Genomic DNA, 21,614 nt, shown 5'->3' with positions numbered 1-21,614 from the left:
TAGCAGAGGTATTCAATCTGGGGTACGCGTACCCCCGGGGGTAAGAGAAGACATCTTAGGGGGTAGGTGAAATTTAAAAAAAAATATTATTTTATGATAAACACTGAATAATCAGTAATGTAATTTATTTAATTTATTTTAGATGTAGATTATATACTATGTATAACTTGAATTATACACCAACAACTTTGGGGGTACAAAGTTGAAGAGAAATTATATCGGGGGTACGCGAACAAAAAAGGTTGAATACCACTGGTCTATAGCACCCGGCAAATAAAATCCAACCGTCGCCATTAAACGTCAGAATAATTTTAACCAATTGCCTAAAGACGAAACTAGAGGAAACTCTTGAAACTTCATGTACAAAATGTCTCGTTGCAGACTTGGGGGGTATAAGTCATTATATTAACCAACAAAGATACAAACATAATATTGGTAAGGCAACAAATAAGCTTCAGACAAAATACAAAAGAACTAAGCTATTGTAGGCCTATAACATGTCTAGGTGCTAATAGTGATTATGACTTTGGTCCTAAGGAAGACAGATTGTAAGACTATTAATTTTTGCAATGCATAGTACCTTTTCAGATGTTTCCTTTCTGATATCAGCCGAAAATTATATACATTGTAACATTCCGATGTATTTATAATTGCTTCAGAAAGTCCATTGGTAAAACCATCTTAATTTAAGTTCTGAAATAACTCACGGGCACCTTTAAAAATAAAATTGCATACTGCGCAAAGATGCAACAATAGATTTATACTAAGCCTTCAGTCCTGCATACACTAAGGGTTCTAATAATAGGGGCGCGAATTAAGCATTAGTTCGGTCAGCAGATATAAAAGATCCAAGTGCCACCATAAAAAAGGCGCCTGGGGGGGGGGGTTGGGGGGCTCATCACTCATCACAGAACTTCTCCAGTACGAACACAAAGATTTCATAAACTCATTCGTACCTGGCACCTGGTCTGGTGTTCCGTTTTGGAAAAGTGGTAGTTATGATACTATGCGAAATGAATTAGGGGTTGTGATGCACTGAGAGGGGTTGTTAACAGGCATATGCATACTTTAGCTAGAAAAACTACCAACACGATGTTCTATTTTTATTAAACCACCCTACATGTTTCTAGAGAAAGGTTTTTGCGCAACAGCCCATAACAAAGGTTTATGAATGAATCGCTTAAATATTTAATTAAACAGTCTGTGACCTGATCTACAACTTAGTTCTATATCAAATTTAAAAGAATTTTAGTCGCAATTATTACGGAATGAATTTCGGGGCTGAGACGTTAGAAATCTTGCTTCATTTTTGAAAGGTCAACGATTCAAATCTCGGCCTGGAGTCTGGTTATACTGACTAATATATTTCCTTGGTTTCCCTAGGCTACCCAGACAAATACAGTAAAACCCCTCTAGTTGGACACCCCTCTATATTGGACCCTTTTAATTGGAACCGGCAAATATCCTATAATTTTACGTGTCCACAATACCCTATATCTTGGACATCCCTTATCCTGGAACTTGGTCACCCCTTTTGTTGTAAGTTGGACAGGTTCATGCACTTAGCTTCAATGCTTTTATGGGAAACATTTACAGTTAGTATTTGTTATTTTGAATTTCTGACTGATGAATGCCTTCTACCTGAGGATTAGCTTATGGTTGAGGGTGGGATACATTGAACACATCATCGGAATGCAGTGAAAGTGTATAGTTATTCTTTTGTTGAACCCTTCACTGGACTACAGTACGTATTGCTGGTACAGTTTTAACTTTGTCAGTACAGTACAACCCCACTATAACGCGGGTCGCGGGGGACGGGTAAACCCGCGTTATTACGGGAGTGCATCAGAAAAATCGGTACAAGTACTGGACGTACTGTATTGATAGACTATCGCCATTTAAGAGTATACATACTTACTTAACTATGTTACGATTGATTTTTACGGAAAAAGCAATAAATAATTAATTTGGCTTGCATTTTAATATAATTTTGAGTTCTGTGTGAAGGATAATTGATAAACTTTTTTTCTTTTTTGCTGCACTATGGGGGACATGAGGTACCAGCGTTATATCTGGAACCGCGTTATAGAGGGGTTGTACTGTACTGTGCTTGCAACTGAGTTAAACAGTGTTAACAGAAATTACAGTAGTTAGATTATGTAAGTAAATAGATTACATTGTCGGTAAACGTAAAGTATGGTGCCCTTCCCTTTCAGCTTATCCATGCAAGTTTAATTTAGTGAAAACAAAATTTGTAAAAAAAAATAATTTGCCCTTTTGATTTTTCTTATCAAGAATTTCCTTTTTGGGAAGGGCTCCATAATACTCTACAATTACCACATTGTCATTACACCACAATTTGAAAGGAAGATTTTCCCCTTTCCCTCTATCCTCGACACCTCTGGAAGTTGGACACATTATCGTGGAACCGCAAGTGTCCAAGTTAGAGAGGTTTTACTGTACCGGGATAGTACCTTAAATCGGGCCACAATCATTTCTTTCCATTTTTTCCAATTCATTATTCATGAACCATCCTATCATCCGTTTGCAGTATCGTTAAACAAATTGCAGATAAAGAGAAATAAGTAATTATTACTTGGAAGATGCAAAACAGATCATGCTGTCTTAGAGCCATTATGTATAAGATTTCGATACGCCAAATTATTATGGTTTTGATAACGGAGTTAACGTAGACAAGCGCTGATATGGTATCAGCAGTTAACTGTTAATTGATTCGTTATACACCTTTCTGATTTTTTGCGAAGGCGTCTTAAAAGGAGCATAAAATAATGCTAATGAGGTATGTACCCTATAAATTAACACTGAAAGTCAATCATTTTATTATATCACTGACGTTTAAATATCAAAATTTGTAAATTATACCAAAATTATTGTAAAAAAGTTTTACAAGAAATGTTCTTCCCTAATGAAACCAGTCCTCTATTTATTAATTCACTTATATTTCTCATTTATTCACCACCATGCACTAATTCATATATTTCTGCGTTATTTAATAATCTAACATCAACAGCAATAATTTCAAAGTTCAATATCAAAATTACACTCGATAAAACGTAAAATCGAAAGGGTATAAACCTAAAACTTTCTGCCACATTCTAAAGATCTCGGAGAAGTGATGTGTATGAATATCCTGATAATGCTTACTTTCTTTCTATCATAGCATGGGTTAACTCTTTTAGACGACCAAAATTAATTGTTTTACTTACGCAAAATAGACGCCCAAACGCAAGAGCTCTAAGATGTATAAAAAGTTTGACAGGAATGTGGGTGATAAAAATTGCATGAGAGTGATACACAAAGGCAAAAAGTGACGGCAATATTCGTATATTTTCGTTGTATTGGGAACACTGCTGAGATTTGGAGATGCAGTAGCCCAAGGTCAGACGAGACATGCTGTAAGTGTGGTTCAGTTGTAGTCCGTTTATGACGAGTGAGAATGGTTTAAAGGTGGTTGTCACACTAGAGGTTTTCACCAAGGACAAAAAACATGCGATAGTGCATTTTTTTGGTGTCTGCAAGAATGAATGGGGCAAATATCCATCGACAATTGGCTGTCAAGTGTGTACACAGCTGTTTGCCACAATAAAATGTCTACGGTGTGGATCAAAATGTTTAAAAGCAGACACACTACATCCATATCAACACATAGATCATGTTCAAGCGATTATTCTTGGACACTATCGCTGAAACTAGACATTAAGGTTATTTGTCCTTTGCTCAACCATCTTTACGCCACACTCACTTACTGAACCACACTTGCAACTTGTCACTGACATTGAGTTACAGTATTACCACAAAAATATTCCAATATTACCCTTATTTTTCTTGAATTCCCCTCGTAGGTACTAAATCTTCAGATACAGTTATCACAAAGCAAATTTTTCTTGACGTGCAGCTGTCTTTTCCACTATCACGTACAAACGCACCAGATTTCATAACAAGCAGGTATAGATAATTCTTTTTCCTACGAATGTGTGTTGACAATGATCGCGTCCTCCTAGTCAAAGCAACAACGCCACCTGCCTGTGTAGAGTAAATACGATCACGGGCCACAGGCGACCGATTATGGCTATCAGAACGTCTGAACCTGGTGCACCGCACTTCGGTTCGCTCTCAAGTTTCGATTTAGAAATGTGACCCTCAGCTGACTGACTCCATGGATCAGGATCCTTCTTGAGAAGCTAATGATCACTAAGCTAATCAAGAAATACCCGCCTTTTATAAATCTGAAGTCAAATACTGTGCTCTCAAGGACTCGCCTTTGGACCGTCTCGAAGCAATTTAATCTAGTACATATCCTCGCGCCATTTTTCTTTAATACACATTTAAATGTTATCCTCCCATCTTGTCTCATCTCCAAGTGGTCTCTACCCCTCAGGATTTCTTATCCCGTGTAAGCGTGTGACACTCTCCGCATATTTAAGTCTTATATTTTATGACAATTCTAACATTTGTTGAAGAGTTCAAATTTAGGAGTATCGAAAGTCAGATTAGTGGAAATTTCTGAGAAATTCAGCAGGAAAATGTGCAATACCGGAATTTTTGTGTCAACACTATTTCAAAGCCAGTTTTCAAACAACCACGTTTTCGGTGATACCTCTGTGCCTTTTAGTTGTCATTTCTCTGTTATACGAATTAATATTGCTATTTTATCATGGAATTTCACAGTCTAGCTGTACCCTATACTTTCATTACTTTCCTTACCATTCAAGTTCAGCTGCAAGGGGACTGACCGGTCAAATGGAAGCCTGGAGGTAGGGTGAGAGAGAAACACGTCCATGGAAAAGAATCCATCGTGAGAAGCTAATAGTTGTACAGGTAGTCAGTCAATAAATTCCCCGCCCATTGTCCCATAAGTCCACTGCTTGTCCATAAGAACCCACTACCACCCCTTATTCCGAGCTGCATAAATTCAGATGAAGACGACCATGTTCTGGGATGTTGGGTCAATAGATTACCTACGTTTCAGAGGTCCTTACGTCCTCTATCATCAGGACGATGACGCACCATTCTGCGAATCAAGTTTTAGCGTCACAGGGTTAATGTATGCAAATAATTACATTGTTAGTGACTTTTTAATCTTGCGTACAAATTGTATAAAAGATCTTGGTGTTTTGTTAGACAGTAAACTGTATTTTCACTGTCATGTAAATTATGTTCATTCCCAGGCACTAAGGACCTTAGGGCTTATTCGTTTTATTACTTATAATTTTTCCTCTTTAGACAGCCTTGTTGTTTTATATAATGCTTTAATTAGGTCAAAGCTTGAGTATGCCTCGGTCGTTTGGAATAATCTTACACAGACAGATTCTAATAAATTAGAAAATATTCAAAGAAAATTTGCCAGTTTATGCAATTACCGATTTTTCCAGTTTAATATCCCCCGAAAATATGAACTGATCCTATCTACTTTAAATTTTAGAACACTTTATTCCAGACGACGACATCTCGATGCGTTATTTCTTATTAATGTATTTAAGGGCAAAATAAATTGCCATTCCATTATGGACGCTGTTGGTTTACGTGTGCCGGCGAGGCAAATAAGAGAATTTTCTACTTTTAGTGTGAGCAGTGCACTAAGGCATAGTCCTTCAGCCAGGTGCGTCATCGCTGCAAATGAAGTATGTAAATCTTTGGACGTATTTAGCACAAACATTGTCTCCCTTGAGCGAACGTTCTCAACAAGGGAAATGATCTAGCTTGGTTATCTGTCTTTTTATATTTTTTAAAGTTTTACAATTATATTAGTGTTCCCTACGTGGATTATTTTGTTTTTATTTATATTCCTTCATTTTTTGCTCTGTGTTAATATTGTTTCTATTTTGGGTTTGCCTGTACTTGGCAGTTATATTTAATACTGTATATTTATAAGTTTAGTTAATCCGTTTGTGTAAGATTTTTAATTTTTATTTCACTATTATTGTATATATTATCAGTGTTTGCCTGTTATTGGCTTCTTGCTGTTGGCAAACACGTAAATAAATTAATTGAATTGAATTGAATTAAACGGACGGAATGTTCATCAACGTTTGTAAACATCTAAACGTTGTCATGTTGAAATAAAAAGAAATGAACCCCTAAAATACGTTATTTGCCTTATTCAATTCCCCAATGCTTCTTGCGCTAGATAAACAGCGTTGTAATGTTCATAAAATGTTACAGAATATTTACAAAAGTTGGTAAAAATGTTCCCCGTTAGTTTAAATGCACAAGTGTGCCTTGTGACGCCGATAATAATGTTGCCATATCTCGCTAACAAAAGTTGTGGCCACATTCTTCTTTATTTTAGGAGTGAAACAATTTCCCAGTATTTGTTGAATGCGATAAAGAATCACCATGCACAAACACATTCAAGTAATGACAAAATTACATTATTTCCTATGACATAAGAATGTGAGTTAGAGTTATAAAAATCTACAGACTGCCCATATACCATGGTAATTCTCACTTTGATTAATGTCTCCAGTATATGTCTTAGAATAAGTAGGCCTATTACCTTTCAATCATACATCAATAAACGTTTATACAGTGGACGACATTCCACACTATTAAATTTATTTCCTAAGTTTACAATAGTACTGAGGGTTAGTGCTCAATTTTTACAGTGGAAATTTATAATTTGTAACGGGCAGTACCTTCTTTTTCTTCATAAGTTGTGGTTCTGATGGCGGATTTTAACCAACGACAGAAATGACAAAGATTACTAGTTACAGAGGACGACAGTGACATCAAAATAATCTTCCGGCAAATGATTTACTGTGCGTCACCCTTATCACGTTCTCAAAAACAGGTTATCGCATTCAGCTCTCACCTGCGAGGCAGGAGAAGAAGAAGCAGTAACATCCGGCGTCAGGACGATCCGCATCTCCGACTGGTAACAGTTGTGCGCCTGCGCAAATCACATCAAAATGCGCTGAAAGTTGTATGTAGGTACTGAAGTTGAGAACGATTGGAGAAAAGCATTCTGCCCCCCCTCCCACATGCCTTCATGGCGCGGTGATTGGTGAAACGCAATGACAAATTTTATTTTATAACGTCGTCTGTCTTTAAAACCCACGTATTTCTGAATAACTACATTTTCCAGGAAACACTAAAGGATTAAAATACATATGTCTATTTTATACTGAAATTCACGATTTTGAGAACGGATGTTAGGAGCACAACTATTAGTAGCAGATTTATGCAGTCGGTTACTAATGAATGATAAAAATCTGACGTACCAGGTTCTTTAATGGAGTCAACAAAAGTATATTCTTATCTAAAATTATACTTTTATCTACGGTTTATTAACATTGCTATCAGTACTCCAAACTATACAACGTAGAACGATAAAATTACTTGTAAAGAATACATTGAAAATTACGTGTTCTAATTTTTTGTAATGTTTCGTAATTTGAATGGAGATACTGAGATAAACCACGAAAACCAGCCAATGAGAATAGCCGGTAACCAGGCTGAAATCTGAACCTCTATCGGCTATGTGGAATTTAAAGATTAACGTTCTGAAAACTGCAACTTTACTTGTTTCGAATACAAACACATGCAGTAAGGCAATGGCTGAAGAGTAGCGTTTGGTTAATAGGCAAGGAGCATCAAGATAATCCTCACAGGGTAGAATCAACGTGTCAATAAGGCACAGACTGGCTGCCACAGCACCTGCCTGCTCGTCACCGCTACGCAGCGCCACTGTACACACTGATTGTTGTGTTTAAACCCGGTGCTGCTGCATTTCAGCTGCTATCGCACAAAACATCTGCCTCTCTCTCTCTCTCTCTCTCTCTCTGTTGTGATAGGAAATGACAATAACTAATTCTTGTATATTGATTTTGTATCTATGTTCTCTTCAGCCTGTGATAGTTCTTATGTGGTGTACCAACTCAATGTAGCCGAGTCCTTTTTCAGAAACAAAATTTCCGCCTTGATGGAATTGGAAGGTTCATTACGGTGTTCGCAAGAGCTTGCCTTTGGATCGTATCCAAATCGAAAAGAATCTCGTCCAAATCCTCTCTCTCTCTCTCTCACACACACACACACCATTTTTAATATCCATTTTAATATTATCTGCTATCTAAACATAGTCCTTCATGAATACAATTCATGGAGATCCTCTACAACTTACGCATCGTTTAGATTGACGATATTATATTAAAATACTATTTTTGTTTATTTAGTGAATTTCACTCTAATTACTCTAATAATCAGATAAGATATATCAGATATCTGCCATGAAAGATCGGATGTCAACTATATATTATACGTCTATAAGCCAAATGCAACATAAGCAACCTAACTGAATCTAATTCGACCGGGAGAGGTGTAAGTTACTTTTAATTGGCAAAATGTAAGCCTTCTATATCCAGTTTAATTACTGAAAAAAGCAAATAACCAGCCGTAGTTTTGAAAATATCGCTTATTTTCTGCAAAATTTTGCACTGATATCACCTGACCCTTTCTGTGCTACTCAGAAAATCGTCTTAATACACTTTTCATTTCATCGTTTGTGGCCTGCACTTTCAGAACAATATCAGATTAACGACTTCCTGATATTATGAACGACGTGCTACCAATAAAAAATTCTACCTCATAACTGCTAATCTCATTCTCTTATGTACTAAAAAGCTACAACAATGCCCTTATCTCACGGCTGATTACCCGTGAAAACTTCATGCCGTTGAAGCTTTCAATCTAACAAAATCTGATTTTGCTCCATGAATTTAGCGAGTTATTATTTAATTACTTCAGCTGCACACACACACACGCACATAGAAATATTGTCTGCACATGTGCGCAGTCGCAATTCGTCATACACAAGCGGCAATTTCTCCGGCAGATGAGTGATGCGTGTACTCTAACCACCTGACAGCAGGCGCGCGATCGTTGTACGTATAGCCGCAGGCCAGTGGAGTTGGAGCTGCAGTCGGGCTAATTACTCGTACGGAAAGTTGTAGATTCAAAAGGTATAAAATCTCATTATATTTTAAGGGAAGAATTGGGTACACTACAACATTTTAACTTATGTTCGTCACAAAGTCTGTCACGTGACTGCTACATACAGGAATGAAACAGGATACAGAAATGAGACAAAATTTTTGGAAGAGCTTCATAATTTGTAGTCCTTACTATATAAATTTTGTGTTGTCAAATCTACGAGAATCAGATCTACGGGTTCTGTAGCACGAATGTGTCTAAAGTATATGGGATGGAAATAGGTAAATTGTTTGAAATGGAGGAATATATGGTCCAGTGGTGAGTTCTTGTGAGCACAGAGATAAACCTTCGAGTTCCATAAACCATTAAGAATTCATACACTTGCTAAGTATCTACTATATTTTCTAGAATAACTCTGGTTTATAAAGTAATTTATTTAGTGAATTATGCACTGCAAATTATACACATTTCAGATAATATTTAGTAAAATGAAAAAAAGCACAAGAACGTACTTTTCACAAGCGTGACAAGTGTTCATTGTTGAACGCCACCTGGCGTATCGTTCTTATTTACTTACCAGAATAAGTTTAGGGACACATTTTCCAATTCTCCTGTGCCAAACAAATTGCCGCTTCCGTTCACTGCATCAGATATAAGGGAAAGAGTGAAATCATGCATCTTAGAACGCGGTGACATTGCTAACAATTAACATAATATTGTTTTTTGTTTTATGATTTTAATGTAATTTATTTTTTTACAAATGATAAGTGCCAGGAATGGGTTGCGTGACTTTTCGATCAGTCTCTACATCGTCAACGGACTAGACTATTAAATCGCTTCCAAAATGAGCACAATTTTAGCCATTACTGTACTTGATATTTGGTATGAACTAAGTATCCCAAGAATCGGTTCCAGTAATAGAGCTAGTTTATACTCGGAGCTAACAAAACATGTGATTAAACGTCACTAAATCAACACTACTTAAACTAAATTAAGAATTATTACAGAACATGTAAAAAGACGTCTGTATTCCGAAATGCACACACTGACGAAATAATTATTAATGGTGGATCGAAGCTACGCTCATGACTATGAAACTAGTATAGCAATCACTGAAATTTGAGAAGAGTACAGAGGTCCTGTGACGACACGAATAATAACCCTTTTATCATATTTTATCTGTCGTAATGTACTTATTGCAAAAATAACTCATCTATATAAATCATCTGCTGTACCATACAGCCCAAATTGCGTTGTTTTACATCACACAAAATATTACCTTAACAAAAGTATAATATTTTTGAAGATTTTTTACCATACATAATTTCAAGAACCTCTTTTATTTGACGGTAGTGTCACTCCCACCTTACCATTTCGTGCGACTTCTATGTTGATATTACCGATTAAATAAAATTATAAATAGGACGAGATTTAGATAGCCTTCAATGGCATATTCGAACAAAATGTTATAAAAATTCGTCCTGCGGTTCACTTCGTTAAAAAAATCATAATAAAACAGTGGATTAATACATTTGCGTGATCAGCAGAGGACATAACTCCTATGAATGTTAAACTCTGCAGCCGATAGATGGCATAACAGCTACTGTAGGCCGCGAATGACCATTGGCGTGTACTGTAAGGGCTATACTAGCCGAAGGAGATGAATTATTTTTTCTAAACAAAAATATATGGATCAAAATATAAAGTAAAGAAACTTCAATGTACGGTCATTTCGTACAGAAGCAAAAATCAGAAATTTTGAGAGTTCATTACATTAGGAGTTCAGATTTTGGCCTTCTTACTACCGTCAAAAAACCCCAAACTCCAGCAATAATCGTCCATGGGGAAGCAATTATATATAGTAAACACTGAGACTCATATATTTGACGTAAGACTAGAGGATGACATAACCCAGAAAATAAAAATTGTCGGCCAAAGATAAATTCACATTTCTTTGCTTTGTCTTCTGTAACAAACGTCTTCGAGTCGACAGTAATGAGTGAAAATCATAAAATGCTTCTACAAAGCAGCATAATTACAAATATCATATTCTTTAAAATATCTTAAATTTTTAAAGTTGTCTGCCCATTATTCATGATAGAGCAACTATAATCTTATTATAAGTCCAACTACACAAGACAAAAGACACGCTGAGAAATACTATCTCACCTTCCACAAACTGAAAAAAGCCACTTTAATTACCAAGCATTTTATTAATTTTACGTCTTCATTTCTTATTAGTAATTTCTATAAACTCGTATTTAATGCTGCACTGGTTTTTACAGTTAAAGGCCGTCACTAAGATGGCTCAATCCAACTTTAATCGACCATTAATGCCCGAGCTGCGCAACGGAACTAAAAAATGTTGATATTATTTATATAATTTCTTTACTGTTTTAATACATTTTAAATATACATAAAATAATATGAAGAGACAGGAGATAAAATAAATATTACATAATTATATTTCGCATTACTTTTCTAGTACGTCTTCTGGGATAAGAACTCTGTTATGTCAACTAATATTTTTCAAAGATTGAACTTCATCACTTGGAGAAAAGAAGTAACTTGCTAACAAGATCGTGCTCTGCCCTTTATAAAAAACCTAGACATAGGTTATGCCCAAAGCACTCTTCCGCCACCCACTGAGCAGAAACTTGATATTATGTGGTTCCTGAAACGCAGTGTAATGATGCCCAATAATTTATAGTGTAAATTAGAATCTATAAACATGTGCCAAACCTTTACTTGAAAATGATCGAGTTTCTAGTACTCCTGATACACATTCAGATAATCTCTAACCGGAAGTCGGAGATCCTGAGGGTTTCTATTGCTTTACTTCATTCCTCCACGTAAATTCCAGGAAAGTAACTTAAATTAGGCCACACCCTTTTCCTTTCATATCCGTTCCAATTCATATTCATTAATTATCCTATACAGTTCGACCCACAGTACAATATCCATAATTATTGCCTTAAAATTAATGAGAAACAAGATTTCTGTCTTCTGGGTTGCTGGGCTGTGTAGTCTGGTCGATGTTAACCAATCTAAAAGACTACACAGCGCAACAACCCAGAAGACAGAAATCTTCATACTCACCGCTGTGAAAACCTCAAATCTTACATGAGAAACAAAGTTTTCTTGTATCAGATTTTAGCTCAACAAGCAACTGTGAAGAAACGCACTCCTTTCACAAAACAAAAAATAGAAGTGTAATTACTCAATCTGCAGAATCTATTAAGTTTAAGTAAATTATAACCAAATGAGAATTTTGTCCTTCTGCCGAAGCAAAACACCTCCGCATCAATCGAAAATTAAAGTCAAGCAAAGGGCGTAGGGAGGACTGTGCCTCTGTAAATGGGTCAGCGCGGAAGTTTGACCTACTTTCTCTGGTAAAGCATCAGTCAATACGTGTCCATGAATCATCTGATCAGGGGATCTGATGACGGGTTCTCGTGGAACAAGATGTAGAGGCACGCGTGTGGCAGGCCGAGACCTGAGTCGTAACTCATCTCGTCACAAAGATCCAGCGCCTGCCTTCACTGACAGCGAGCCACGAGAGGTCAGGGGCGCATGGCTACGGTACCCGTGGACCGAATAAACTTGATGTAGGCACAGAAGAAACCAAGAATGTGTTCATGATTCGTCACCTGATTGCGGGAAAAATCTTACTAAAATATAGCTAATAAATCCTTTAAAAATGTGGCGAGGTCGAAGCTGTAGAAGAATAGTCACAAATTAATAATGCATTCACAGTTGCTTTACGTTTTACCACGAGATCTTCGATAGACCTGGGAGGGACTGTGTAAACTTTCTACATCACGCGTCCCCACAGAAAAAAAAATTATCGGAGTTAGATCCGGCGATCGAGGTGACCATGCAATAGGCATTCCACCTCGTGCGATAACACATGAGATTCTCAATGGTTCGTTCCACAGCTGCAAGTATGACGTCTTCATTGGATGGCTTCCGCACAGTCCGTAGTGACCTGCATTCACATGCGCCGTAAATGTTACATGTCCTCTCTCACGTAGACACTGCTAAGGTCGTCGAAACACATTTGCGTCTGGATAAAGTCGACCAGGATAACGTAGCGCGTATTCCCGTGCGGCAGTACCAGCTGTATATGAGATTTTCAGTTTGGTGGATATAAACAACAAAAAACTGATACTGGGCATGTAAAATTCTGTACGAAGACATATCATAAACATACAAACATAGACTGTTTTATTTTGGCTTATGTTACAGTTTAAGCAAGTTCAGAAATGTACACATAAGAATTACTTCGGTCCTGCTCTGTTAATGACTAAACTTTTTATTCTTTTGGGACGTATTCGACAACTTTTTTCACGGATCTCCAACGGTTCTGAAATTAAAACATTATATAAAATTCCCCTTTGTAGGATACGGAAAAGTGTCTTTTATTTCTCACAACTTATTCAACCACTTAATTCGAGATTAGCTCTGAAGTGTGTACAATCTGAGCTTCTTACAGCTTCATTAAATAAACAATAAATAAAAAATATGGTCCCCTTTTTGGATGTATGCACAATCTACTTATTTACTTCTTATAAAACAGTGTGTGTTGCACTGACGGATTTTTGAATATCTTAATAAATCATTGGGTTTCACAAGATGCAATAAATTTAATGACCAGCTGAACGACTATTGGTAGATAAAGAAGGACTCAGCTCCATGAGTTAGCTGTATTAAGTTTTAATGTCGCAGGGTCCAAAGACCATTGCTCCGTCTGTATTCCCCTGCAAGTAATCACCGTTTATTGAAGTTCTTTCTGTAATCCAACATTTCGGTAGTCATTTGTCTGCGGGGCTGTTACGTAGACATGCACAGCTGTTTTCATCCCTCGGCCACAATGGGAGGTCTGGTGGGATAACGAGAGATCGAGCGGTATGGTCGATGCGGTCCCTGTATGATAACCGTTCGATTGGATCAAATCACGAAATTAATCAACAAAAGGCAGCTGCAGTCTTGTAACTTGATGACTGCGGGGAACATGGTAAGACCCAAGAGAAAAAAAAAACATACAAATTCCGCTTTTTGAGTTGTGTGGCACCTCAAAAATAAATAATAAATAATTTCTTTAAATTTCTGATTTTATGTAGTAGTGAATAAAGCACTGAAACGGATTTATCTTGTTGCTTTTAAGTGCCGATTTCCGTCCCTGTATTCAATTATACACCTGCATTATTTATTTCTTTACACCAGAATATTATGTTTGATTCAATTAAAATATTGTAATCAATATTTACGACTTTTATATGAATAAAGTGCTTGTGTTTTCCAAAGATTATAAACATATGTGTACATATAAAATAATGTTTATTACGATATAATTTTGAGACATTTTTACGGCTGCATGTTTAGATCTACCGAAATCAGTCATAGTAATAAATTTAAATAATAAGAAAATCCATAATGTGTACTCCACTAAACATTATTACGACTACCAAATGAAGGAGAATGGGGAGGGACTGGTAGCACGCATGGGAGATGAGAAATGCGAAGAAAATTATAGTCGAAGAGTATCAAGGGAAGTGACCACTCAAAAAAATTAGGCATACATGGGAGAATAATATTAAACTGGATCTTAAGAAGACAAGGTGGAAGAATGTGGACTGGATTTATCAGACTAAAAATAATGATGTTAAGAGGCCATTGTTATCGCTGCAAAGAACTTCCGATTCCTTAAGAAGCAGAGAATTTGAGTAGTGGGGTGATTATCCACTTTTCACGAAAAAATCTTCTCTATGGAGGTAGTTAGAACTAGCTTTAAACAATTATGCAGAACTTACTGTAAAAATGTCATAACCAATTTATAGGCGATCTTAAACTCAGTCACTGCCCATTAAATAACCGAGACATAATGTTAGAACTACATTTAACTTGCATTTATAAACACCGATATGAAAATGCCACTCACATACCATGATCCATCAACCTTTGAGAAGAATCAAATTGCTTTTGGATTTGAACGCAAATTCATTTAGTGTGGCCTATATGTTTATAAAGTAGTCTACTGTTATTAGCGTTTCATGTCAGAGTTTACAGTAGGTGGTCGGAAAAGCTTCATATATTCGGCTGGTTTACATTGTAATACGAAATAGCTCTAGCATGAAAAATGTTGTTCAGCTCTGACACCGCATGAGGCAGCACCATCTACATGGCAACATAAGAAACAAGTTTGTGGGAAGTGACACGTGTTAGTAACATGACGGCTTCAAGTCACTCTCGCTTTAGAGGTCTGACATCTCTTTTCATGCTATGTTGTACCCACAACTAAATCCGTGATATGCGAAGCCACACACTGAGGAAAAACACGACCTTCATAACAAACACTGCTTAACAACCCCTGAATCCTTAAGATATTGAAAGCATGAGATAATTGGTTTCGGAAACAATATACAGGAGAAAAACAACATATCAGCCATAATACTTGTGGAGAAGGCCCGTTACACTTCAACGGAGAATGAATTATTTCCTATTTTAATTCTGCACCTCCTTTATTATATTTCTCTATTCCCTTCGTATCTCTGTCTCCCCCCCCTCATTTTAACTCATTCCGTTCCAATCCCTGTTAATTTACCGTTAACGTCACGCAAACTTAAAAGTAAATTATAAAATCTGCAAAATGGTAGCAGCACCTGTAAAATAAATCATTTGCCATGATGATGGAGAATGACTGATTTTCGAGTCAGCATTAACACGGTCGATCGCCCGAAATGATTTTGTGATACTGGGGAGTTTTACTAAAATTTTTGGACACACACAAATCTTGGCTAAAATCGAATACCAATGACACACATTCGTTTCTGAGCGGGTGGCAGTGGGGAATCCCCAGCCCGACCGGCGATCCAGTAATGACGTCATCAACCAACCACAATGTCTCAAGACACCGCGTAAATGTCACTGATTACAGTTCAGAAGGGTCATAAGATTCGTGAAATCTTATTTTGACGGAATGAATAGTTTCTCATACTACTTATAAAAGAGCATTCACGAACGGAAAGTAGGAAGGTATGGCCAAAGCCAAAAAGCAAAGTAATTGTTACAAAGATACAGTCCGAAAACTACCTTCCTGTTTGATAACGACGACATATTAATAAAACCAGAGGGTTTATTTTCGTTAGGCACGTGACATGGAAATATCAACTACAAGATTAAGGGTCTTAGAATTCCAAGCAGTCAAAATATCATTAAGTGATAATCGTATAAACAAGGTAGCAATTATAAGTGCCTGAATTATAGAATCTAAATATTAACCAATTCAACAAATTAAGGCCAATTTCCTGCCTATGTGTAGCACAAATAAAAGAAAGCCCTGTGAAGAAAAAATAACACACATTCTCTTGAAGTCTTACACAACTTTGGCTGTGCCCACATCATTCAATAAATCAGAATGTTGAAAATATTAACTAAACAAGAGGGGATTATCGAATCTGGGAAAATGAGATTCTTAATGGCTGCCAGGAGTTATATGAGAACTTTCCATAGTAGGTAAAGACAACGAGCGAACAACAAAACAATTTTTTTTACGACAGAACCTAAAATCCCTACCAAAGTAAAACAGCTGGTTACCAAACGTAGTGGTCTCATCACTTAGAAAGAATGTGGTATACTTAACGACGCTTTATGAAGCTCAAAGTATACAGGCCTAAATATAGCGTCGACTGGTGAGATTATAGTGGAAAAGATGTCGAAGGACGCGGCCGTGGTCTATTTTAAAGTTATATGTAGGGAAAACCCAAACTGAGGAAAACCACGAAACACTTTATTTAAAATGGTTGTTTCCGGACCGAGATTTAAACTCGGGGCTTTCAGAAAACAAAGCTGGAACACTTACCAGCCAAACCCATCGTTTCGGTTTTTAGACAAAGGATGAAAGTAGATTAGATTATAAGTGCAACAAGTGCAATTCTCCGGCTTTACACCGAACCGCAGAAGAAAAAGACTGCGTAAATATAAACTCGGAAAGAATAAATAAACAGAAACATGTCTTGGAGTACGAAAATCTAATTTAGTTTAATCCACAATGACGATTATCTATTACGTGGACATGAAGACTGTATATTAAACCTTTCATAAATTTATTTACATAATTGTTTTGACGTATTAACGGCTTATTTTAAAATAAATACAATTCTAACCTTATGTCGTATAAAGCTGAGATATATACATACCTTATGCGATGGAGACAGGAAAACGCTCATAAATTCTTGGAACTGTAATTTAACGGCATTCAAAAAGAAAGTCATTTATAGTGTTGGTAGTAGATACCTTTTCAAAAGGGCGTGCTGTTGCGAATGATATGTCGGTCCATAAAATGTGAGTTCATAAAACACTGGATAGCCCAATACACAAGGGAACTGTTTAGGGTGTCCAGTCAGCCGTCCGTCCGAATTCTTCAGCTTCTCTGCCCATCCCTCCATCTTGCAGCGCGGGTGGGTGCCACTTTATAGTCACTAGTTCCCCCCCGGGACCCCCTGCTCACTAATTACACGCAACGATCCATAGGAATATTCAGCGTCTCCCAAAAGATGCCTTCTTTTTGTTTTCATGGGCCAAGTACAAGGTTCTGTTCTGTAGTCAGATAAAAGGAAGTGGATGATCTTCGCCCTCTGTTTCGAAACGCTAGCCGGGCATAACAGAAGGGAAAATACGCATAAACGTGAAAGGTTTTAAAAATACAGTACTTTTTGTATTCCATTATAAAGTAAGAGTTAATTCCGTAGAGGACCTTTTAATTCTGTAGGGAATTTAAAACCAAATGTTAAAGCGATAGTAAAATTTATAAAAATGATAAAATCAGGGATAATGGGACGGACATGCATGGGAACTATGAGAAATGCGTGCATTCTGATTAAAAATTATGATTGAAAAGGATCATTCAGAAGGCCTAGCGTAGATGAAAGACAATATTAATAATGGATCCGAAGTAAATACGTTGGGGGCGTAGTGACTAAATCAAAATGACTTTTGAAACTTACACGACAGCGACTATGAAGTTGGCCGTCTTCTGGTTTGTTGCGCCAAGTTGTCAGGAAAACTTTTACAGACCGTTTAAGAGGTGCTTGCTGTCTCCGTCATCGGGGTTAAAATCTAAATTAAAATGAATCGGTGTCGGCCTCGAGTTCATTACAAGGCCGGGGATTTATTGACTAGCTGATCAATAATCTACTGCACGCAGTTAGTAACTGAGGTAGGGGGTACATGTTTATATAAAATACAATATATTCTCTGCTGTCCATTATGTAATTATTTAATCGAGTATATATGCTAGCAACGAGCCTGTAGTGACCGAAAATGTTCTTCGCTGCCCCTGCCTGCCCTTTGTGACGGTGACAAGTTGTAGACTTTTGAGCGCCAACTTCTCCTGTCTCAGAGACCAAAAAGAGAAGAATAATTTGCTTTGCGAGCGGCCACTTACGTTGGCTCCATTGATATCTCAACTCATGCCATCATCTAATCTCGCGCAGTGCTAGCAATGCTGAATATCTATTCACAGTCAGGGCAGACATTTGAATGAGAAGGATTTGACTTATTCTTAATTAGCTATATGTATATACGAACGCCCACACTACGTGATCATTAAAATATATCGCGTACAGTATCTGGGAGAATCTTCGAAATGTCATAAATAAATTGAATAAAGTTGTTTTTAAACAGGCCGATGAAAGTCACAAAACCCATATCAAAATATTTACTGATGGCTGTGATTCAATACAATTTGACTGGATTAAAAAAAACGCAGAATCGCTGTGACTACACAATAGCTCACGCTGGTCACGTCATGTTGAAACCTACTCCCGCCAGTACGTCAACTGTCTTCAAACAGTCCAAGTGCAAGGATGTTTTTTTCACAAGTGCAACGAGTGTTGTTACTTAACTTAAAATAATGAGTTAGGGACGCACGGTAAACCCGTTTCCATGACTGTGTAGCTCTAGCTGTGTTTAGATCGGTGCGTCACCTCAGCTGAGGGTGTGAGACCCCCACTACTACTGAACTCCCCTCTCTCGGCTTACACACGCGCATTTAGGTGCCACCACTACTCGCGCGACCTCTGTCAAGATCACTGTAGTCTGTGCTTTTGCGCCATATAGTCTGGTGGACATTTTAGATATGCTTGCTGCCTCCATCACCAGGTAGATTATGACGAGTAGGCAGCAAGCACATCTGAAATCTCATTAAAGTTCTATCAGACTATACGATGCAATAACCTAGAAGAGAATCAACTTCAATATATGGGTAAGATTACAAAAGATGTATTTTAGAAGTGACAAAGTTGTTCGCATGTATTTGCAAGAAATACTGAAGTATTGCAATTCATAAGCAATGAGAATCGTTAATACGTTTAGGAGCTAATTTGTGTGAGACACTGCCTCACCATACGGAACTGTGTACTTTCGTTACGACTGCTTATTGCGCCATAAGTAAGTAGTCCCAGCGTCCGGTCCGTTTAACGCGTGACTCTGACAGTAACTTTTCTTTTCAGTAAAACTGCGATTATAATCCAGAAGTCCGTGATTAGTTAACCTTCACGGATTCGCATAGGCGTGACTGAACAGCCTCTGTGTGTTCTCGTACCGTAACAACTTGAAAATGGTTGTCTCGCACGCACACACGGCGGCTAATTGTGGTGCGGGGTGTGGATAAGAATAACAGAGCACAGCCTAGAGCACTGAGTTTGTTGCAATCTCCCCACCTACTCCAATGTACATTATTACGAAGAGAAACGATACAAATGCATGTTTGGAATGACATTGTCCTCCCAAGATACACAAATTTGTAACAATTTCAAATTATGTTTTTGGTCTACATACAGTTATACAGTGCACTTTTTACTTGTTTTGATTTGCATGCTCATATTCACACAGACTGAAGGTTGCCACTGTCAACACCGACTCAAATTTATACACCCACAACTGTAAAATCGCTGAAAACCGAACAGGACGTTCCTAGCTGGGTATGGCATGAGTAATAAATTCATGATATTGGACTATGTATTACCATAATGCCATGAATCTCACATTATTTACATTTATCTATGTTTACTTCTAGATCATGTAATGGATGACATTCAAGAGACTGTTTCTTGCACCAGGTCTCTAACGTGATGCGTTGTTCTTCAGCATGTCTCTAGGTAATTCCACAAAGAAAAGGTGTCGACGTGTAGAAAATCTTTTAACCTGTTCCTCTCTCCTGTACCAAAATACGTTAAAAACAAGAAACGAGTCTTTTGAACCTGCAAGTCTAGTTCATAAGTTCTTCACTTGTGTCCACAACTTCGTGTTTTCATACTTCATTGTGAATCAACCTGTTATAGTTCCACTGGGAAATTTCCACGCACCATTTTGAATTATATAGTTATTCTTCAATATATTTTAAACATTTGGTAAGCGGTATAGGTTTTAGTATACCACGTTACTAGAATTACAGAAACACAGCAGTGCAATGACTTGAGTCATATTTATGTAAAATATACGTTAGAAGTAGCATTTTAAATGCAGTATGTCACCTCACAGTATGCTATGTATCACACTCTATCTATTCATTTTTAAGAAATATATAAGAAAGTTGTACATTTAAAGGTCTGTGTGAAAATATTCTAGAAAATGTTTTAATTGGATTTCAAGAACATAAACACAAAGCAAGACTTGCACACAATTTCAGCATGAGACAACCACGAATACCTCTACGTCTTAACATTGTCACGTCAGCCCTGAAAGCAATAAGAAATTTTCAGGACGAATGATAAAACAAAATAATACCGAAGCCTTCTACACATACATCACATCTAATGACTCTCGCGATCACTGTGTAACTTAATTATGAATTATTCAAAATGTCGTTAAAATACGACATGCAAATTTGTCGATATGAACCTGATTCTTCACTGGCAAGCCTAACCCTTCCCCCAAACAAACGTGATCCAACCTGCAGCTACACCAGACTGCTTTATCCTAAAAAAATCCTTGCACTGTGTAATGGCTACTGTCCTTTGCTCCTTTAACACTCACCCCTTGAAAAGCGCCTCAGTAATCCTGTTTGTGTAGGTTCAGGGCAGGTCCTCCTCTGTACAGCAGTTAGCAACATCCCACGATCTCCACCAGTATAACAGCCAGCCTGCATGCAACATACTGGTCAATCATCATCGCAGGGGTCACCACGCCTCTCATTTTCATTATTTTCTGACACCAAAAGAACGACAAGGTATATAAATTGAAATATTTATGCAAAGGCCTGATCATGAGTAAAGACCTACTGTAACAAGGATACATTTTTTTATGAATAAAAGACTTGGTCAAGCTTAGGTGCATCTCTATTCAATGCTCTAAGAGGTTAATAGTAAGGTTGATGTTCACTTCCCACAATGTCATCTTTTCTTACAACACCCAGAAGATATGACTGCGATTATGCAACTTTCGTTAGATGTTTTGAGTGACGATGCATAGCCAATGAGATGGACGTTGAAAAGGGTTAAACATAGGTAAGACGAGTTGAACACTGTAACCGAAATGCTGTATATAAAGGAACTAATGGCCAGAGTCTACATGTATAATAATTTCCCGTGTTTTTTTTCTGTAGCCTTATAAAAGCTTCACACGTTAACCGGAGTGGGAATCATCGGGTACATTGACGTAACTAA

General features: G+C 37.3%; 1 long non-coding RNA gene across 1 annotated transcript in view; it reads right to left on the bottom strand.

The window, feature by feature from the left end:
- The window catches only part of LOC147875058 (uncharacterized), a 256,461-nt gene that overhangs the window by 53,269 nt on the left and 181,578 nt on the right, over positions 1–21,614 (bottom strand). The window contains exon 4 of the long non-coding RNA XR_015537336.1: positions 20,986–21,091. This is a non-coding gene — a long non-coding RNA (uncharacterized LOC147875058). The remainder of the gene's footprint in view (positions 1–20,985; positions 21,092–21,614) is intronic.

The sequence above is a fragment of the Zootermopsis nevadensis genome, unplaced genomic scaffold (assembly GCF_977971745.1).
Source record: "Zootermopsis nevadensis isolate Lab colony 2312 unplaced genomic scaffold, Znev_1.0 Znev_ptg000002l, whole genome shotgun sequence".
Classification (NCBI taxonomy): domain Eukaryota; kingdom Metazoa; phylum Arthropoda; class Insecta; order Blattodea; family Termopsidae; genus Zootermopsis; species Zootermopsis nevadensis.
Note: the sequence above shows the minus strand (reverse complement) of the source record. Positions and strands in the feature narration are given on the sequence as shown.